This window comes from Agelaius tricolor, unplaced genomic scaffold (genome assembly GCF_023055355.1).
Source record: "Agelaius tricolor isolate 1412-34295 unplaced genomic scaffold, bAgeTri1.0.p SCAF_5, whole genome shotgun sequence".
Taxonomy (NCBI): Eukaryota; Metazoa; Chordata; class Aves; order Passeriformes; family Icteridae; genus Agelaius; species Agelaius tricolor.
In genome coordinates this window covers 13,402,383-13,425,469 of record NW_027269265.1, presented here as the reverse complement: position 1 = coordinate 13,425,469, position 23,087 = coordinate 13,402,383, and positions in this window count along the sequence as shown.

Sequence of the window (23,087 nt, the reverse complement as noted above, 5' to 3'; positions counted from 1 at the left end):
GTCTTGGAACAACCATCTTTTTGACATAATATTTTTAAGTATTTAGCTATTATTTTTAGTAATGGTACCTGTCTCAGAAAGCATGATTTTCAATCTTTATCCAGAAGTGTAAGGTCCTTACTTTAAATGCACAACTATGAAGTATCTTAGCTGAGCCACTAACATCTTTCAAGTCAAAAAAGAAACATCCTGTAGTTACATCACTTGTCGTATTTTTTTCTGAACTCAGTGAATAACATTTTGCACATTTTGCTGCAGACCATTCACCCAGTGAAAATCATTGTCAGAATATCCTCTTCTTTGTATATACACAGATTTTCTCAGAGGTGACTACTGTGTAAGTGTGGAACACTGAATGCAATGGAATTTAGAGCCCACAAAGACTTTGAACAGGATAAGACTGAGCATATTGTGATGCAAAAAGCACAGGCACCAAAACAATACATAATCAGTGTAAGCTTTAGACATGGGTGAACCAGTTTCTTTTTCACTTTCCACATCTTCCAAGCCAGAGCTTGGTTTTGCTGGAGCAACAATGTCCCATCTCTACATCTCTGTGGTCAGAGGGTGCTGGAAGATGGAGACAAAGGGGTGGGCAGGGTGGAATTTCATGCTGGAAGAGATGGAAAGCAATTAACAATTAAGTAAGCAGTGAAGGATGTTGGAGAGGAGGCTTGCAGAGTCACAAAGGTACATAGCTGTGAGGAGTGAGAGGGGGAGGGAAAAGAGACCAATCAGGATCCCATGCTCCGAAAGATGGGAAGGGTGCTAAGGAAGGTGAATCTGAAGGAGATGAAAAGAAGGAAAAAGACCTCTGCTGGCACAAATACACCTCCAAACCTTCAACAGCCCTCTACAGTCTGTTGGCCCATTTCAGCCTTTACTTTGTCTTTACTCAGATATCAGAATTAATTCCAAGGTCTCAACAGGAAGAAAACATGAGCTCTTTTGTCTTGGTTTTTGGTACGATAGAACCCATTTTATCCTGGCTTGTGAGCAGCCTGGGAACAGCTTGCTACATTTCAGAAAGAAGTCCCTTCTTTCTGAGCATATACCTGTAGCAATTGCCTATTACAGAGGCAAAACATTACCTATTGACAAGGAAGAGCTCAGGAAGAAAATTAACTGCTAGATGACTCTGTGAGTGAACAATCTGCAGTCCCCCAGCAGATATTCTCTCTAATTTTCTGTGTGGGAATACTATTCCACCTAAATTTTTTTATATTCCCACCTAACTTCACAACATCTCACCCATGGATTTTAAAATACAGGTGTTTGTACCAATCTATCCAACAAAGGAATTTTCTCTGATGCAATGATGGTTGCAGTAGTAGTTTCAGAACCCAATTTTCTAAGACTATATTCACTGATAGATGAGGAAGCTGAGTATTAAACAAGACAATCAAGTAATTAAAGAAGTCCACATGGATTGATACGAAGTGAAAAACAAAGGATAATAATTTGAGATTCCTTTTTTCCATCTACCCATAGCAGAAGGATAAAAGGAATAAAGTAGAGATTTGTGAATGAAACAGCCAAGCAAAGACTCGGTTTACTCATATTAAATAATTGGTGATTAAAAAAGAAAAAAGTCTATTGAATAGTAAATTACATTGTGATTTCTTTTAGTTCTGTGTAATTGTCTTTGTTTTTATGCTCAAAAAGGTATGCCTATTTGGACAAATAGCTGGCAAACAAACTTCTATTTTTATGTCTGTTGAATCCAATGTGATTTTGCTAAAACATATCCAATAGCAATTTAGAAATGAAGAAGATTTTTAGTCTAAAATATTTTTACCAGAACTTTCTATTTAGTTTAGCAAATCATCTCATAAGTGTGAGAACAGTTTCTTGATCAGGAATATGATCTATTTGAGTTGTGTCTAGTGAAAAGCAGAAATGTTGGTACTTTAGATTATCAGATCAGTTACAAATTTAAGGGGAAGTAAAATTTCATGAGTACCTAAGAACTTGGGAGTTTGTACATTCAGGGGATTATGATTATCTAAATTCAAAAGTAGCTTAGGTAGATATTTTTCAATACAGCATGTGTGAATTGAAAATCAAGGGGACCCAGAGACTAGGAACATATAAATGGCTTTAAGAGTCAGATGTTCACCATGATTGATTTTTTTTAACAGAAAATCTGAGCAATGGTAAAAACTACATGAAACTGAAGTTAAAACTGAGATTCCCTTGCATTTGCTGAAATTCTCTGCCTGAAACCAGCTGGGACAAGCAGTGCGCTATCGTGTTATCACCAGTTTGGCTAACATGGCTTACTTAAAACAGGAAAACATGTGAAAGGACTTAGCTTTGCCACTCCTTAACAGTGATGCCCAGTTTAGTTCTCTCAGTTGAAAAAGATATTCCAGTAAAACAGGATTAACAAAAAAAATTAACTTTTTTTTTTTTTCTATTAGCACTTAGCACTTTTGGTTAGACTGAAATAAACAGCCAATCTACATCCTAGTTGTATATGTCTGATGTTCAAGGCTTTGACACTAACCATATCAGTTTTAAAATTTAACAGACAGTCTCCTCATTGCATCAAGTACACTCATAAAAGAAAAGACCTGTGAAAAAGAAAGGTCAAACTAAATAACATTAAACTTTTCCATCAGCTTGAGGAGAAGAAGACAAAGGACAATGTAAGATGGTAGAAGGAGCTTGATTCCTCTCTTATAGCCAGCTGTTATCAGATATAAGTCTGATAACAATTATGAGATTTATCAAAGAGAAGATTGACATCCTAACAATCATTATTTTCATTTCATGTCCAGCTGGAAGCCTCTGGAATGCACATTGTTAATCTTTTTTTCCCATTATCTCTCTCAACTCCATCCTCAAATTATTCAGACCCTATGTAAGCTTTTGTGGGAAAATGTTAGCCTCATCTGTATGGCAGATGATACAGACAATTCTTCTATGCCTTTATTTTTTTTTAACTGGTCTTAATCCAAACAAGTCACAATGTTATTATCTATCATCAGCAGTTGGGATAGTGGCTCAGGAAAAAGAAATGTACTGGAGGTTTTGCTACTTCGCGAAGTTGAGTAATGGTGTAAAGTTCACCTTGTGAAAATAAATGTACTTTTTCTCTTCTGCATAACAGTAAGCACTGTGTCTCTTCCTGAAATACTGCAAAACATAACACCAAGTGTGGGCTTGACACAGACTGCATCACTTTTCCTCTGGGCCTCAGGTGGTTGAAATGAATTTGGACTGTTTACCAGAATACAGTGTTTTTACAGTTACAGGAACATCTACATTCTCAAGTACATCCCTTGTGTTGGTTGAAAGGCAATATGGATTATCTCTCCCTCTGCTATTTTTTCATTAGTTCTAAGTTTTACAGATAACTCTTTGTGGTCCACAATAGAAAATATTTATTGATGTAAGCCTCAAGTATCTGCTCCAAAACACGAGGTATTTATTTTCTCAAAAATGACCATTATTTTTTTCAGTCATGGGCTGATTTTGTCTTACACGAAGTTAAAGAAACATATGATACTATTTACAACAGGGCAGGAATCTTTGCATTTGGGACAAAAGAGTGTTAAGCCATTGTTCAAGGCTTAAAATCCTTCTACCAAAATGGCTTGTGGTCTTCCTGCTTCTGTTACATTAATTTTATATCTGGTAAAGAGTGTGGCCTAGGTTGATTCCTTTAAAATTTAAATTAGGAGTTGCTGTGAAGCCTGGGACTTAGTTTTATGAGTGTTCACTGAGGTTTACAAACCCATTCAGCAAAACTCATGGCTGGTGAGTGAAACTGTGCCCCTCAGAGCTTCAACCCACTGCTGAGACATGAAGAGCTCTATGAGGCACACAGAAGCATTTAGTGGAAATGTTGCTGGTATTAATTACCACAAGAAAACCAACTTGCATTTTTTAGGTTAGATCATAAACCCTCCAGCTGCTGAACACATCTATAGGTATCTTCCTGCTGCATTTATTTGAGTCCTAAAGTAGCACAATGCTGAGAAAATGGCAAGAATTAAAATGAAGTAAAGTAATTTCTTGCATCTGGATGGCAACTGAGAGTCCAGATAAGTAAAGTTGTGAGGAGTTTTTTAAAGATTCAGCTTCTGTGGTTGTTTATTCAGCAGCAGTTTAGGCACCAGGCAAACTAATTGTTTCTCTCTAATGCCTTAAATTAAACTACAGACATCACTGACCTCAGGGTAAGGAAGAGACTTTTACCAAACTCACAGACTCCAGAAGTGAAAAGAATTCCTTAATGCTGCTGTGAAGGAAGCTTTATGCCAGGGTGTCACACTCAACAGGAGTTTCATGAGCAAAGGAGAAGGAAAAAAATACAACTCCATTGCTTCTAATTAGAGGTTAATTCTTGTTTATTAGAATCAGGTCCAAACCAAAGAGAAAAGAAGGAAAATAAAAAATAAATCAAGAGACAAAAAGAGAGTTGTTCAAGGACCCTAAGTTTGCTAGAGATCCAGATCTGTACTTTGACCCCCCCTAAACTATTTCAGCTTTTCCATCCAGCCTTTAAAGCAACAGAAATGAAAAATCTCTTCATTTCCACAAGGCAAAGCTGCCTTTTTGTAGCCTTCAGTTGCAGCTGATATATGTAGTAAATGATACCAGAAACCCTGCTACTCAGTGAGGGGTAGAGTTTTTTGGACTCCCCAGTGTGTCCCCATCCTCCTCCAAAAACGCAGGAGCTGCTGAGCAGGATCTGCTGCCTTTTTTGAGTTAAGCCGAACATCTGCTTCAACCAGTCAGTTTCCTGTGCAGTCTTGAAAGAGATCTGTAAAAGAAGACCCCAGGAAGGGAGTTGGGCCTGAATTTTTATAATCTATAGATGCAAGATAAGGAGCTTAGATAACAGCATAACCTCCTCATTTCTGCTACCCACTTGGTGATCTTACATAACACTGATCCTCTCATTTAATAGTGATGACAATTTCATCAACAAAATTTGCTTTTGCTCTGCCAAGTCATGACAACCTCAATTAAAGCTGAGCTGGAGAGGCATTTGGGTGATTACATCAGCCCAATTGGATGTCCTCTTCTCCCTGTGATGGCTTCTTCTATGCCATTCTCTGGGTATTTGATCTTTCCATCCAGATTCAGGCGGCTGAGCAGTGAGATGTAATAAAGAGTAGCTAAAACAATTTGGAAGAATCTGCCCACAATCATGATTTTCATTAGTCATTCATTTTTTAAAGCTGTAAGTTAAACGTGCTCTAAACAACAAGGCAGTCAGATCCAATTTTGCTAGTTCTTTGCTGAAAGCTTGACAATTCTGATGAATGCAACAATGAAAATACATTATATAAGGCCTATCTTCCTCAAAAGGGTCTGTATTAATGGTCAAGTGATCTTATTTTTCTCTTCTCAAATCCACTTTGGACAGCACTTCCTTAATCTTCTTCAGGGCTTAGATACTAAGTTTTGGTAGTTCATTTTAGAAATTCCATTCTACAGAGCATCTAAAAGTACAGAATATTTCACTTTTAATAGACTATGGATACTGTTGTCAGGTAAAACACTGACCAGAAAAGAAACTAAGAGAAGGATTTCACAGTCTTAGATTTATTTCTTGTAAAAAAACTCAGAGAAATAATGTGATTTGTAATGAAAATTGTACAAAGTGCTAGTTGTCAGTCAACATACACAAAAATTTTAATTTCATGTTCGTCTTGAAAATTGCAATTATCTTAAAAGACTGAGCCTCAAACTCAAGTAAAGGTGAAATGGTGAATGAAAGATATAAGCTAAAGGCATTTGCTTTAGGTTTCTTTGTATTATTCTTTATTCTTTTAGGCTTGCTTTCTGATAGAGATGTGACCAGGATGACCAGCCTCTCTAAAATTTCCTGCACAGCAACCTTTCTTTGGTTCATAAAAAATTCAAACCAATGTGATAGAGCAGATAAAATTAAAGGATATTTAACTCTCCATAATTTTTGTGAAAGTTGATGAATAGCTAGGGGAAACACATACAAAAAAGAAGTGCCTCCACTGAAGAAGAGGTGGGCAGAAATCAGCTACCACACCTTTTGTGAGCAACAAACAGTCAGACAGTCAAGGAAAAGGCAAAAACCAGTGAATCCATGGGGGCATGCAGGCTCATGCTATTCCATTTATTGCATAGTTACAATGGTGCACAGATGCATTTATTGCAGCTAATGCTAGAAAAATTTTCTGAGTGCAGAAGACATGAATTCATGTCAGGAAAACAGACTTCAGTATTTCAGCTACTCACAAAGTCAGTCTTCTGTATTCCCAGCAGTGCACCTGAACATTCTTCTATGTTGATAGGAATTGCATTTTCTTTCACCCCAGCACTTAGGTTTTCATTTGGGCTTCTCTGAGGACAAGGCCAATTTGCAAACTTGCAACCCCAAATCTGAGTTTCTGTCTTTTCTGGGACTTGTCTTTTTCTTGACTTTTATTGTGATGCTTGAGTAGCATTTATAAGGAAATTCCAAAGCCAAATTAATAAGTGATGTGTCTTACAAATCATTTGTCATTGTGGACATGTGGATTAGGAAAACAAAATCTACTTTTATAATCACACTTTAAGAAAATATTTTCCTCTTGAAACTCTTTTTTGGAGCTCACACAAATCCCACAAAGTACAGTAGAAACTTGTAACCTCTCTTAAGCTCTGCAGCTTGATGGGCTTATATTTAGTTATCTTACATAGTTTCTTGAAATAGCCATTGACAGGGCTAGGTGACTAATTAGGTTCATTTTAAATAAGTTGGAGGCATTCTGTGAAAAGCTGAAGTAATGGTTAAAGTATTTAAAGAATAGGTCTTACAGTGAAAGGTTCAAGAAGCTCAATCTGTTCCATTTATAAAAGAGTAAAGGGCCATTTTTTCACAACCAGTCATCCCCTTACAATGGGAAAAAAATAATAGCAAATTAATCTAAAAAAGAAATTCAAAAGATATAAAATTTTCTAAAGGATGATCTGTATAGTTAGGCAATTCAGGCTATAAAGCATGGTTTTAAAACTCTGAGATAGTCACTTTACCAAAGATTATGACTGAGGCACTAGATTCTGACCTGCACCCAAATTAACAGAACTGCCTGACAGTCAGAACCCCTAAACTCCTGCAGTAAAACACTAAAGGTTTAGCATCACTTTATCAACAAGCTCTGAAGTATTGTATGTCCTGAATTTAACATTGACATTTTTTCAAGCTGTCTACAGGAATATTTTACATTAATTTTAGCTCCACTCCTTACAAAAGATACATTGCTGTTCATCTAAAAACTTCACTTCTACTTGCTTCAGCCCAGTAGTCACCAATTTATTTCCCCCACTCATTTTCTCACTTTCCATCCTGGCAGTAGCAGAAGAGTATTGCAATGGCCTAGGACCTACATGCTTTGTAGGTGAACTGCTGCTACTGGAATTTAATTTCCTGTCTTCATGAACAAAAGGTATAACCATCTTACAAACACTGGTTTGCTGAGACATAAAACCCCAAAGGTGTGTCCACCTTATAATGCATTCAATGGGCTTTTTTCAAGCAATGACAACCTCAGGCCAGAAAATGAAAAAAAAACCCAACCATCTGCCATTGCTTCTGGAGATTCACCTTCAGGAGGCAAAATAAAAACTGGAATTAATGTGTTTGTTGCCTACATACCTGGTCTCCTCTGAAAAGGTCTTGAGTTGATTAGTTACCCCTTCCAGACATAATGTTTCCCTCTCATCCTAACCTTTGAGATATTCCATACTTGAGGAATAAATGCTGCTTGGCGAAGCATGGGTCCAGCACAGAAAGAAAACAAAAATGAACAGAAGCACCTACTTATCTCCCTGAAGCTAAATTAATCTAACTAGTAGACTTTAAGGGCAAGGAGTAGGTCATAGCTAATGTTGCTAGTGGCTTCTCCCAGACAAAATGAGCTTGTTAGTAGAGTGAGATACTAGTTATAGGAAGCAGTCCCTAAATTTTTAGACAGCATATATTTATTTTGCCATCATCAGGTATCCTTTTTATGACCACTCCTGACTTTACTTGCCAGAGACATCTGCAAGAACATTTTTGCTTCAGGTATAAACATTTTGGCCTGCAATCCCTTAAGCTTTTAGCATATACCAGCATTCCCTGAGATGATGCAGAACAGCATTGCAGTTTTGCTCCTGCCACGAGCAGGATTAGGAACAGGACACAATTTTTCCCTAAAGGTTATTAATCATCATAGAGTATGGTTTATTTTTTACTTCTCTGAAGCTGCCATCACCAGATAAGCAGAAGCAGCAGCTGCTATTTGCACTGAAATTCTGCTCTTCTGTAGTTGTACAGTAGCAAAAGCAGCAGAAAGGCTGTGCAAGACCCATTGTGTGCATATGTGGCTGGCTTCGCCGACTCTGCCATCTCCCTTCAAACATAATCTCCCCTGTTTCCCCACAAGGGGAAACCTGTGTCCTGAAGCCAATATAACCTGCAAAGCAGCTTTCTTTCAGATTTGAAATACAGAATGCAAACCAGTTCTAATTTTCAGTGTCTCTGTTATGCAGAAATATTACACTAAATCGGAGAATTGATCTGTTTTGCTGAGCTATTGTGACTCATCACTGGCAACAGAGTATTGGGACATCCTAATGTAGAACAAGATTTTCACGAGAAAAATAAGCAGACTTCTTGCTGTCCTCTACTTGTTAAGCCCTCTATTTCCCTGGTAAAAACCAACCCATTTTATAATGCCTAATACTCTCTGACCCCAGGTGTCCTGCAGATTAAAGGTCCTATACCTGTAAAATGTGCTAACCACCACCCTTCCTGATAAGAATCCCTGGACAGATGCTTGCCAGATGTCAGGCTCTCTGTACAATAAAAAGTTCCCTGACTTGGTCTGCTTTCATTCTGTTTCATGAGCAAGAGACCACAAAGAAATGTGTTTTATAGGTATGGAAGTCCAACTGCGAGGAAGTGGCTCTCAGACTCCCACAGTGTTGTTCAGGTGGAAATGCAAGCTCCCCTGCACTACCAGGAAAAGAAGGACTGTCCAAGGGAGAAATATTCCTGTATATCACAGTGCTGTGGAATGTGATGAGACAGCACAGAGGGAGAATGGCACTCCCAGACACCCAGAAACAGTACAGGTGCTCATTAACACACAGAAGCCATCACTACAATTTTTAGCCTTGTAATTAGAAAAGAGTCCCTATGGAAATATTTCAAAATAGAACTGAAACTAGTTTTAGAACTATAAATAACATGTATCTTGGCAGGCCCCTGAAGAAAGATTTCTCCATTTGTTTTTCTTCTTTTTAACCTAAAGTTACAAGTATAGATACATTCTTTGCTGGTTTATGCTCCTTAAAGATCTCAGGAGACCTAATTTAAACCCTACTCCATGTTATAGATCCTTCTATAGCCCATGACTTTGGAGGACCTGACCCCAAGAGGTTCCAACGCATGTTTTTTTTCACTCCCTAAGAAATCTTACTAAAGCTGCTCTGGTTGCACAAGTATTGTCATGCTGGAAGGTTTGATATGTTTTCCCAAATATTAAGTATGTATGATGCACTATAGATCCTGGTAGTAAAATGCATGGGGTGTCATCTCTTTCAATCCATAGTCTTTTGAGGCCAGATTTTTCTTCTGTTATCTGTATCTCAAAAGCTATATTAAGGAAATTTGCATCTCATTTTAAACAATCCTACCTTGCCATCTGATAAGCAGATAAAAAAATTATCAAATGGTCTCAGTTTGAAGGGACCTTAAAGATTACTGAGTTTCAAACTCTTTGCCAGATGCAGATAAATTTCCGACTAAACAAAATTTCATTGTGTTCACATTTTGAACACTAATACTCGTAGCATCCTTCAGACCATCCCACTAACTGTTTGTAAAAGTGTATATTAAAACTGGCCTACTATAATCAGTCCATTGGCTTCTGAATGTCACGTTGTATAAAAGACAATTGGTTCATTTCTTATCAGTTCTACACCTGTTTAAAGAAAACTGACATCTGAGTTTCTGGATGATTACAAGAATGAGTTTCATTGCACTAATAAACAAATTTTTTAAGCATAGGCTTGATAAAGTATTTTCCATTTAAAATACATTTTTTTCCAATAGTAAATACAGAACTTGGAAGAATTCTATATTTCTGCTTTTCTCAGAAATATAACTAAGACTGCAAGGTATCAGTATAAAGCTTAGAAAATGCTTAATAGTGTCACTGATTTATTGCTCTGCTTACAGTTTCACTTCAGTCATGTACCTTTCCTCAAGGTCTTCTTCCATGAGCGTTAGTACAAAGAGCAGACATGCTCTGTTCAACTCCAGCAAGGCTTCTGCAGAGATAAAGCTACCATTAGACATCCTAATGCACCCAGTTTAAATCACACAACCAAAAAACACAGATCAGCACAACTGTGTAAACTGATGTCCTTTATTAAAATACAGACATGGGAGGACTCTGGAATGGGTAAAGACTAAATTATTCTTCTTGCCAGATGAGTGATCCTTTTAAGTCTAGGTTTAAGTTCACCGGTGCAGCAATGGGAGCGAGCCATGCCTGTACAGTACCTCATCTAAAGACAGATAAATCCTCAGAGCTCTGCAGGGAGCCCAGGTGCCATGGTATATTTTATCATCACTCTATAAACCATGCTCTGCCTCCATGCCTTTGTAATGAGCACAAGGACATGAAGATGAAGAGTCTTGCTGCATATGCATCATGTAAATCTATCAGTTTCATTGCTAAATTTGAGCAATTCTGCTAAGGTCAGTCTGTGTATCAGCATCTCTTTCTTTCTGTTTAAAGAGATTGAAAATTAGCTTTTTGTAGTTTTTTGTTAAATAGAATATATTCAAAAAAGTTTTTATTATCTACTACGTAACTTGTATTCAACACAAAAGGTGAGTGTTCTTCCTTTTTTCTCTTTCTCTTTTTTCTTTTTCTCTTTTTTCTTTCTTTTTTTTCACTTTTTGACCTTATTTTTCCCTCTCTGTTTCCTTCTCTCCCTCTCTCCCTCTCTGTTTTGTCCTTCCTTCCTTCCTTCCTTCCTTCCTTCCTTCCTTCCTTCCTTCCTTCCTTCTTTCCTTCCTTCCTTCCTTCCCTCTTTCCTTTTACTAATAGAAAATGCTCAATACTGTGTGAACATAAACATAAATCCTGAACCTGAATATTTCCTGTCTTTTCTCTCCTTTACAAATACCAACCACAAATGTGATTCCAGACTGATCAGAGAGAGAAATAGAGAAACAGCTTTAAAAGCTGATGAATTAACGAAAAGAGATCAGGGAGGATGAGTTAACAAGTAAGTCTAATTTGAGAGAGAAATGTTGTAGTGAAAAGATGCTGTGCCTTTCTGAAAAGATGTGTCACACGGCCTCTCACGTTGCCACACTCTGCGCCCAGTGCTCTGACACCACCTTCAGCTGACACTGACAGCCCTAATGTCAAAATTTTTTTAGACTGCATGTGGAAAGCAGTTCATAATTGGAGTCTCTATGAAACTGAAGCAAAAAAAAAAAACCAAAACAACAAAATGTGAAAACCTGCAAGCAATATTGTTTTCAAGATTTCTGCTAGCACTTTGTTTTTAAATGATTAATAATAGTGCTATGATTTGTGTGACAGAATTTACCACATCTCCCAATTATGGCAGGCCAAAAAGCACCATTTTATTTTATAGGAGACATAACAGTTATTAATATATGCAGAGATAGATAGATAGATAGATAGATAGACAGACAGATAGATAGATAATCTCTCTTCTCCAGCTATTAGGATTTATCTACATTCCATACTTGGCAAAAAAAACATTCCCTTCAAAAACCTGCCATGAAAATCTTCTCGAGGCTGGAAGTCCACTCTGGGGTTTGCAGTGGCTTTACTGAGAGCACCATGGTCACATTCCAGGCTGGGTGTGGGGACACAGAGCCAGCTATGTGCCCATAACTCCCACAGTCCAGGCTGGTGCCTGTGCAGCTCTTACATGAGTGCTGTCAAGTCCAGGTCATTGTTCAAAGATCTGTAACACTTCTGCATCCAGAATTTAGACATCTGCCCTAGACTCTTAAATCTAAATTCAACATTGATACATTTCAAAATGTACACATATTTTTTTAAGGTGTTTGCGGATGTTTCTTTCTGTTATGGGTTTCATTTAATGAGCTAGATGAACACCAAAGGCCTCAGTAGGAAAATTCTTCTCAGAGTATCAAGAAATATTACACTGAACCTACATTGTATTTTATTATCAGATGCAGGATTTTAATTTATTTTACTGTTGCTTAAGTGCCCGGGGTCCCATTCTCAAGGGATCTACTTATTTATTCTCGTCAAGGATAACTGAATACTTTCATGATATCTTTGCCCTCTGCCTCTTCAGTCAAGTCAAAGTATTTGCTTTCTTTTTCTTGCTTGTGTATCAGTTGAATACGTTTAAATCTCCATCATCTTAGGTATTTTTGTCCCAGTCTTCCTGAAGCCTTCCTGCTGTCTCTGTTAGGAAATAATGGCTACAAGGCCATGTGGGGTAGCCATTTTGAGAGACTGGTAAGTGCTGGACACTGACGTAAAAGCAAAGCTGACTGCAGGAAAATCTGAGAACAGGGAAGTAGTAGTTCTCACCCCAGACTGAAGCAGTCAAACAGCTCCTTGAGTCCTGGTGGGCAGGAAGCCCGCTTGCCCTGGTCTAAGCAGTCAGCTCCTCAGTTGGAGTGGAAGCTGGGAAGAAAGGATGGAGAAATCACAGGGGTTTGGGAGCTAGAAAAGAACAGTGTTTGGATGCCATCTGAGAGCTGAGTGGTACCAAAGCACATGACTGGAGCCCCTTTGCTTTATCTGAAGTGGCACGATGAGACACAGCCTTGAAAATAAGGAATAGCTTTGAGTAGGTGACAGCCTGAGTTAAGATCCGTTTGCTGATTATAATGATCCTGTGAAGTACACCTAAAAGAGCCTTGAGTGTACTTCTTAGTTATATTGGCTCTCTGCAGTGATTATCTGTTTGTCATCTGTGTCTATTTTGGAAAATTATATTTTAGTTACTGCAAGTTAGTCAGCAGCTTGCACAATAAACAGCTAGTCACAATGAGAGTGTCAGGCTCCTACTGGGTCCAGCTACAGAGATGTTTCCACCAACAGGATTTATAAACGAAGCACACAAAATTCCAGCCTCTCAAACACAGAGCTGTGGTGAGGCTGTTCGGCGCAGCAGCAGTGGGAGGAACTGCTTGGAAAAGGCTCGTCAGAGAGTCGAGATGAACTGGGCTTTTCTCACAACAGTTTGAATTCACTAAATCTGGGGGAAGCAGGATCACCGGTTCAGGAACATGAAGGATTAGCTTTACATCACACAGCTCAAGGGAAAGATGACAGCAAAATGTCAGGGAGATGGCAATTTGACCCAGCACTGTTTCCAGGGAAGGCAAGGCCTCTATTGCTGCTCCATGTCTTCCCAGTACTTAACACCAACACAGTTTTAATCCATTAAACACTCTTTTCAGAATAGCTGCAGTAAAAATGAGCCACAATGATCTAGTCTGGAAAAATGTATTGATGAAATACCTGTAATTTTATGGTTAGCTGCATATTTGGGCCTGCTCTGTAAGTGATTCATCTGCATGAGAAGCCACTGCCACCAGTTTAAGGAGGAAGCACTTTTCCAAGGACTATGGGCAAGAGGGGATGAAAAGCTATTCATGTATGTGGTTGCATCTTTTGGACTGAGCAGAAGAGTGCTCCTAAAAATGAGTCACACAAAGTAATTTTCAAGCAGTCATTTTTTTTATTTAACATCCCTCAAAAGTGCAAGGTCTTTCTTACAGATTTTGTCTGTGCCACATCCTGTTAATAACACAATCTCATTACCACAATGGCAACAGTTACTTGATTCTCATTTAACAGAAATCTTTCAAAACAACAGTATTGCTTTTTCACAGTTGGCTCCATATGATACAGGTTAGCAGCTTCTTAACTCTGCTTTCATAGCATAATTACATAATTTAGAATTAGTCAGTCATGTTGACCTTTAAATAGAAACAAACATTCAATTTAGATAGTAGTTTTGTCATTAGCAAGCAGTGAGGAGCTGAGAACATTCTTGCCATTGGCTGACAATGTCTTTGTGAAAGTGTTCAAGTCCAGGCAAAGTGCAACATCTGTATTAATTATGCCTGTCCTTTGATTTGGGTCTGGATTTTCACCAGTCATCACAACAGTTAAGGTCCAGTCTCACTCTCTTGAAAGAAGTAGCTTTCATCCTTTTATCAGAGGCAGACTCAGCATGTTTACAAAAATAATAACTCTGACATACAGGAGATGAAGGGATAAATTCTGCCCTGGAATACTTCTATCAGTTCTTACAGCTAGAGTTTGTACATATGGAGAATGATAAATCTGAGCCTTGAACATTCTTTTAATATTTTATCTCAAAACTTTTCCACAGGCAGAAATCACTCTGACCACCAAGAAAGTTGCCCCACATCTGGGATAAGATTCAGCAGCTGTTTGCATTTTTGTGCTTACTTACCTGGCTGCACCCTCTTGGAAATGAGAAAGTTGTGCTGGGGTAACAGAAAGCAAAATGTTGCCTGTAGCTTTTAGCTGCTCCAATCTTCAGCACACATATCCCACACACAGTGGTTTGAGAAAAACAGGAAGAAGCAAGATAAGCCAAAGCCCCAGTGACTACAAAATATACCTTACTAAGTCCCTAACTGATACTGCTTCTTATCAGATGAAATACCTTAGTATTAATTCCTTTTAATTAAATTCATGTTTGATTCTCCAGTGATCTTTGGTGTGTATTTACAGTCACTCTTCACTGCAGTATGATCTGCTCCAAGTTACAGAACTGTTCTGAGTATTTAGATGAACATTGAAGTATGTTACAAAAATATGGATAAGGTCTTCATTTCTGTTTACAAATACACACAAAGAGAATCTTTAGAGTTGGAAAGGACCTCTAGAGATCATCTAGCCCAACCCCTCTGCAGGATCACCTAGAGCAGGTTACACAGGAGTGTATCCAAGGTGGGGTCTGAATGTCTCCAGACAGGGAGACTCCACAACCTCCCTGGGCACCTGTTCCAGTGCTCAGTCACCCTCAATGTATAGAAATTCTTCCTCATGTTAATGTGAAACCTCTTGTGTTTCAGTTTATGGCCATTGTTCCTCGTCCTGTCTCTGGGCACCACTGAAAACATTTGTGCACACACAAACATGTCAGCAGCATAAACGATACAAGAGTAGACACTGAGTAGATTTACTGACTGCTAATTTTACTCTCTCAGGACACTTTCTTCCTTTTATAGTCTTTAATGTGCTCTTTTATGGACAAGGTCAAATTGTATAATAATCTGCTGATAAATTGTAAGGTGCCTGTGGGGCAGACAATCTTTACTAATAATTATCCAATTTTGACACACAGAAAACATTAATAAAAGACCATAAGGCTAAGGAACAACATGACAATGCTGAAAGAGCCATAACAATGACTAAGACACATACAAAATATTGAATACTCTTTTTAAATTGAAAATTTCATGCAGTAAGTTTTTATGAAATTTTCCCTGTTTCTTTTTGTATTCCAGTCAAAATATCAATTTTTACAGTTTTAAAAGAAAAATATGATAAGAGGTTACAGAAAAGTTGTTTGAAGTTATGTCTGATACCTGCCTTCAATGAATGTAAATATTATATTTCTATTAATATGCAATATATTTTTTATACTGAGAAGGAAAAAATATGCTGTCTAAAATTAAAATATGTGTAATAATGTAACATCAATAAGTTTGGTTCCGTAAGCAGCTGAGTAGTAAAATTACCATTTTATTCACCCTTGTGTTAGCAAGGTACTAGGTCTGTTAACCACGATTCCCAGTCCTGACAAACTCTCAGAGAACTACCACTCCTAGACCAGCCTTTCTCAATATACCATCTCCTGCTACAAGTAGAAAAGTCCTATTCAATGTTATTACGCATAACAGAAAACAAATAAATACATATTTCTGAGCAGCTCTACGATAAACCAAGGAATCACAATTCTAAAAGCCTTGAAAATGAGTCAGAGTTACATAGAAAGGTTAATGATGGTTAAGAGCTATTACCCTGTGGCCAGAAGACCATACTTTTCCCCATCATTTGTGGCTGGTTTTGAAAGGGACTCTATGATAGGCTTGGCTAAAGCCTTATCATCATGGTTTGTGGTCAGATGGGCCAGCTGAAGCACCAAGCAGAATGTATTTACATACTCAAAAGCAATTTCTGGTGAGATTTCCTCAAAAACAACAGTTAAACCAGCTATTAAAGAAGCAAATGATTTCTAAGGTTAAAATCAATATTTGTGGAAATGACACCATCCTTGTTTGGGGATAGGAACAATCTGGATGAAATATGACAGACATGAAAATGTGATCCAACTCCATTACTCCTTAGTACACTATCAGTTCCTGTGGCAAAAGAATAAATTAAAATAGAAAAATGGAAATGTCCAGCCAACCTATAGACTTTTAGATTGCATTTTCTTTTGGCCAAAATACTGGAAAATGCCAATTTAGAAAACTCTGAACTTCTCAGTAGTTTGTCAAGTCTAATGGACATTTCACCAAAAAAAAAAAAAAAAGCTTCTCAGGATCAAAAATGAAACTATAAAACCTGTCCTACAAAAATGTAGAAATTAAATATTTCACCTTGTGTTTTGGAGACATGGTTTTGAATTCCAAATCAAGCAAGACATAAACTCTTTTGCTGAGGATCTTCTGCATCTTGAGTATGTGCCCTATGTAGCGATTCTTTGCTATGACAGATGCAGATAGAAGATGACATTATTATTCCTGGAAAACCCCTCAAACATTTTGAGATTTTGTTCTGATGAAGTAGAAAAACAAATTAAATGTTGCCAAATTGAGCCTACAATTTTATATCTTTAGCATATATCTCCCAGTAGATATTTGTATTAAGGTTAAATTAGTCCTTTTGAGGAGCCTGTCCACATAAAGAAGAGGAGTTCGCTTTCTTTCTGTGGAAGGAATCAGCTCTGCATCTTAGAACCTGAAATTCAGCTTTCTCCAAGAATTTTTCATCTGTGGTAGCTCTTATCTAGCTGGATGTTTTAATTTAGTTTGAGCTCTTAAATTTGTCTGACTCATATTTAGGTGAATACACACTGTAAAAAAATATATATCTAAATAAATGAATCTTGTCATCCTGGCTTAGTGTTGTTTAATTTATCAGATGAACTTTCTCTAGGTGTGAATGTGCTGGAGGTCCAGATTTTTGAGAAATCAAGGCAATTTCTACCTGTGAGAAAATTAGCTCATACATTTTAGATACCACTGAGTCTCATTCTGGGGGATTTCTGGCATAAATCAAGGCTCCCTGTAAGTCCAACAAAACAAACTGAAGCAGATCTGTTTGAACACCTATGCTCAACACAGGGCACTCAAAGTGGTTTCAGGCAGAAGTGTATTCCCAGGGGCCAGAGCAGTTAAAAGAAACCAAGCCTTGCTGCCAGCATGCCCCAGTTGGCTGATTAGCAAGCGCATAGTCTGCTTTTGTGCTTCTGCCATTTCATCTCAGTGTGTTTTCTAGGGTGTTGGTCAGTGTTTACCTGTGCACTGTGACACTTGGAAAGCATTTCTTTAGCAAGGAGAGGATTGTCTACAAATCCCAACTAAATAGTAGACAAAGAGATTTCTGATAATCACCTTACAAATTATTTAAGGGATTCCTAGGATCAAGCTTAAAAATTCAAAGAGTAGTGTCACTATGTGTGTTTCACATGGACAGATGCAGTTTGGCATAATAATGCAACTTTGAGAATCTCTTTATCTTTGCCTGACAGAATTCAATACAACTCTGTAAGTATTATGATTATTATTTACAGAACACAGTGGGCACATATGCTCTATTCGTGTATGTCTGTGAACAAGTGCAGCATGCCTATGCCTCATTGAAATTGTGTTCTGTGAAGGAGAGGGCTTTTTGTTTCAGCCTTGTGTAAGGGCTGGCATGTAGCAGCAGCATTCTAGGAGAAGCTCCAGAAGAACAGTGATGGGACAGTGAGTCAGAGAATTCCCATTTCTTCTCTGTCTCCTAAGGGAGTAATTTGTTTTAGTACCTTACTGATTGCTGTTAATTTGCCTCCTCCACCCCCTTCCCAACAGCTTTCCTGCCCAGTGTGCACATATCAGAAGACTGGGCTCCCAGTCTGTTCCCAATGCCTGATTCTTACCTGTGGATTTCTCACACACATTCTTGGCATCCCCTATGGGAAATAACAGCAAACAATGGTGAAGAGGCTAGAATTAGATGAGAAAATGGAGATATTAATGTCAGGAAAAGACTTATTTTGCATGTAAAAATCAGCAATCTGAGCACTCATGCCAGATCACGAGAAAACACTTACAGTGGGCATCCTTTCATGTAAAAAAAGGAATGTCCCTAATAAAGTGTCCTTATACCAGTTTTAAAGATGCAGTTCTGTTGCCCAGACTTTCAAGAAGGCTGAGGTTATATGCAAAAAATACACAGCTCTTTTCATCCTCTCCTTGGTTGTAAAGGCAGGTACAATTGATGTAAATTGGAGGTGTGGTAAATATTTTCTCATTGTTCTTGATAGGTTACATTTCAAAAAGCTACCCAAGGATGCAAAACAAATCAAATCTACAGATAATATTAGGTCCAGGAATCCCTTGCTCCCAATCCCCCTAATATTAACTATTACCTAATACTCCCTCTTGTGTTCATTCATATGTTGCTTATGGCTGTGTAGGAGGGATGCTCTTCCTCTATATATTTTAAAAATTTATGTTTTAATATAGTTAGGGGGGTCAGTTAGCTATTAGGCAGAGTAAAAAGACCCACCCCAAACCCTTTGGTTAACTTTATAATCATGAGAAAGAGAGTATCATGAGTAGTTTCCTACTCCTGAGCACAGCTAAGGAGACAATTCATACACAGTATTGACTCGGGGTTCAATATAGGGATGGCGTCCAAAACTTGAATATATATGTATGGCAACACAGGAAGAGGATACTGTTTGAAAGGCTAACTTTTATTTTCTAAATTAGCTCAGTAAAGGCTATGGAAGAGAAAGAGAATCCAGTATTTTAGGAAATTATTTATGAAATGTAGATGGGCCTTCAATTGGGAATAGGGCTGGGCAAAATGTTAGTGGTTCTTTGTTCTTGCAGCTGGCCTGTCGAATTACACAGAGCCAGCACAGTAAATAATACTACTATTGTCTGCCTGTGTCAGAGACAGACAGAAGGTACATTTGGACTTGGTCCAAACACCACAAGGGCCACTCATAGCCACAGTGTCCAATTACTGCTTGCTTGACTATAAAATGCACTTTTTTTGCAGAGCTAATTTAAGAATGGCAGCTTTTAATGGGGTTTGTATTAAACGGGGACTGCTGTTCTGGCTTTTGCCTGCAGAAAAAGTTCTACTCTGTACAGGAAGCAACAAACACATACACAGTGAAAATAATCAGAGTGTGATAACATTAGCACAGCAATAACAACAGTGATAACAAAGTCAATGCTTTGCAAAGGAAAAAAAGATCAAGCCCTTCTGGAAATAGCCCTGTGCAAAACATGCAAAAACCCAACTAGATTATCTCAAATGATGAAGCAAGTGCATGCACTCAGTCTCTGCAGATGTGCTCATATTGCAAAACTTTTCTGTCTTTCAAAGAATCATTGACCACAGTTTTCCCACTCTGCACAGATCCTTTTCATAAATTTCAGTGGCACTTATTTTCACTCTTACTGTCAAATGCTTTGGAGAGCAGTAAACTCTATGATTCTTCTTGCAAATGGTCAAAATTTGTTTTTATTAGAAACTGCTTTTTTTTTAAATAAGTGTTTAGAGAAGATTATTCATACAGAAGGACGATCCCATGGGATTAGGGATGCAGAAGCTCTCCCCTCTACAGTAAATGCATATCAGGGCTTTCAGGGCTTTGATTTTCTTTGCTTATCTATTAGCTAGAGATAAATTTAGGTCTCCTGTTTAGAGCAATCTGCCTACAGTGCACAAGAGATCAGTAGTTGTCAATGATCTATGAAGACTTACTGTGTTTCTCTCCTCTGCCATGCTGACAAGGTGTTAATTTCTTTCTTGGAATAGCAAGCAAAAAAGCCCCAGCAAACTGATAAATTTAGGCGAAACTCATGCAAGGACCACATCGCTTTTTAAGGCTCCCTGCTACCACCATTCCATTACAGAAGACTTATAAGTCTTGCATAACAATAATCAATAATAAAACATGTCTTTTCCCTAACTTTAAAATCTTGTTCTGTTCTGCAGTTTTTATATACACACATGCACACACTACGAGTGTTCACAAAAGTATTTGTACTCAAGGTTGTAGAAGGGTTTTAAAAAATGTGCCACAGGTACAGAAATACTATCAATCAAATGTTAAACCCTTCATAAGCTCTATGTAGGTGAGTTCATTCTCCTTCCTTTTTATCTTTGGATGTCTTGCAGAGTGCTTCGTTTGGAGAAAGACCTAAAAGCCACATTGGGTAACTAGAAGGGATAAAAGGGTAAACCTGTCTGTTCATATTTGCCAGCCTTCAACATGGAGAACACAGCAAGCATTCTGTCAAGGAAAATGAGAATATTCTTTTTTGCTTCTTTGAATCCTCAAAAGATGCATCTTCTTTGTAATAGAAAAGAAGTATCTCAATACTTAAGTCAAAATAGCAAACTTTTCAAAGGCCAGAAACTTGAAGCTGATCATGCGACTTGTGAATTGCATGCTGTAGGATTGTTTGATATGGCATAAAACAGAGAGAACCTGAAAAATTTTGTCTTCAAAATGATGGATATGGACAGTCCTTTTCCACAAAGCAACCTTCAATTATTAACAGCAGGACTTGAGCTCAGCAGAGTAAAAAAAGTCTTCCTGCTATCTGGAGTGAAGCTCCCTCCAACAGTCATGGTTGATTCTCTTATCTTATATAGAGACATTAATTCTTCTCCACCTCATATAAAACTATTCACATAGAGAGAACTCTTCACCTACAGAAGAATATTCACATACACACTGTTAAAGTCGGGTTAAGGATGTCACTTACCCAGACACACATAAAAAAAGAGAAATATTCAGTGTTAAAGCACCTGCTTGTTCCTTAATTCATGCTTTTGCAGGAAAACATATTGGTCTGTGGGTTACATAAGCTAACATATAACACCAAGACATTTGTGATGCTGTGAGTGAGTACAAAGACTAAGGATAGTATCCTCATAAACGAGGCTAAAGGAATTACCCTCATGCAACTATCTGAAAATCCAGCCTTTAGGATTACATAAGTTATTTTGTCCTCATATTTCATGTTTTTTATGGGTTTAAGAAATAAGAGAGGATATTTTGTGTAAACTTTCTTAATTATTATAAAACCATTTCTTAATGTAAATATCTTAATTAATGAAGATGTAATAGTCAATAATTCCTGTGTATGGACTGTCTGGTAATGTAAATGCCACTCAGTATGTACCAAGTCCATGTTCTGTAAAGTCAAGGACTATGGCACCATAGGGGCTCCTTAGTATGCAAATTATTGACACAATAGAACATAGCAACTCTTTTGAAATCGTTATGTTTTATTGTGTCAGGATCTCATTGAGGACTCTTTAATCTAAAGATTCTTGAGACGATAAAATCTAAGAGTTCCTCTGGAGCTGTAAAGTTCTCTGATGTCATAGGCTATTTGGACACTCCTTATTACAGTATGAGGATTATTAATACACTGGCTATAATGATTTTGTGACTCCTTTGTGGTCTGTTGTGATTATCTAGAATTTTATAAGGTTGGTCATCACCATGGCATGCGAGTCTCCACCACAAAAAGTTGTCATCCTTTTTGTTCCTTTCTGCCATCCTGTCTGTAATGATACACCAATTCCTGGTCTTTGGAGGGAAAAAATTAAAAAAAAACAACAACCCACAATACATTGTAAATGCAGAATCTAGTGTTTTGAAACACTTTACAAGAATTTGAGTCAGACAGCTTCACTTAGCATTTAGTTTGGAGAAACTGTGGTGGCCAAACATATTTCATCTGGTAGTGTCAGTGGAAATTTGCCCAGTGTAACAGGGCAAAGAAATTTCACTCCCTAATTCTTTTTATGGAAATTACTTGCAGAGTTGTCCAGGTGTCCGTGTCTGTGAATGTCAACATGAGTGTTTTACTGCTATTAGCTGCAAGTTTTCTTCCAGAGCAGACTCCAGAAAGATGAATAGCTAAAAAAGAAAAACCAAATACAGCAATTTGCATTTTAGACTCATGATCTGCCTTGAAACCAGAAGCTCTGAACTCTGTTCCATCTCATAAGCTCCAGGAGCCCTTGCTGCGTTTCCCCAGTGAATCTGGAATTTGCATAGCTATGGACTCACAACCCTTGGCTTACCCTATTCTAAATCTCTTTGGGACTGATACTCAGCTGAGAGCCAGGATTACCAGGGTTTAAATATATATCAAATGCAAGAGTGGGGAGGTGCAGGAATTTCTACAGCAGCTACATAAGGCGAGCCTTCATGATGTGTGACAACAGAGTCCCTGCCATTTCTCAGCTGGAGAGATATAGCACAGGATTTTTTCATTAGTCCTTAAGTGGACCCTTATGCCTATAAAACTCCTTTTTATCTTTCTCATTATTGTTGTACCTTCCTCAGCATATGCTGTAAATTTATGTATTTTTTAAAATTTAATTTCTATAAAGTATATGCTCTAATTTATGCTGATTTCTTTGCTATTTTACCCAGGATGGCACCTGAAAACACAGATATTTTTAGATATTATTTACATACCACAGGGCAAGACCCTTTTTTTTTAATAATACAAGAGCAGACAATCAAAAGATAATCTCAGAGTCAACAACAGGACAAAATGAGGAGGCAGTACTGGTCAGCACGACAAGAGATGGTCAGAACCCATTAGAAACTTCCTTGGCTGCATCTTTTTGGTAATCATTATGGAAAATGCCTTTCAAAAAAGAACTTGAAAGAGGACAATGGGAAGACCAGAAGCACAGGCAGCAAGGTTTTGTGTTCAAGTTAAAATAGTGACTGATGGAGGAGATATTCTAGTCTAGAGATAATACCCCAAAAGAAAA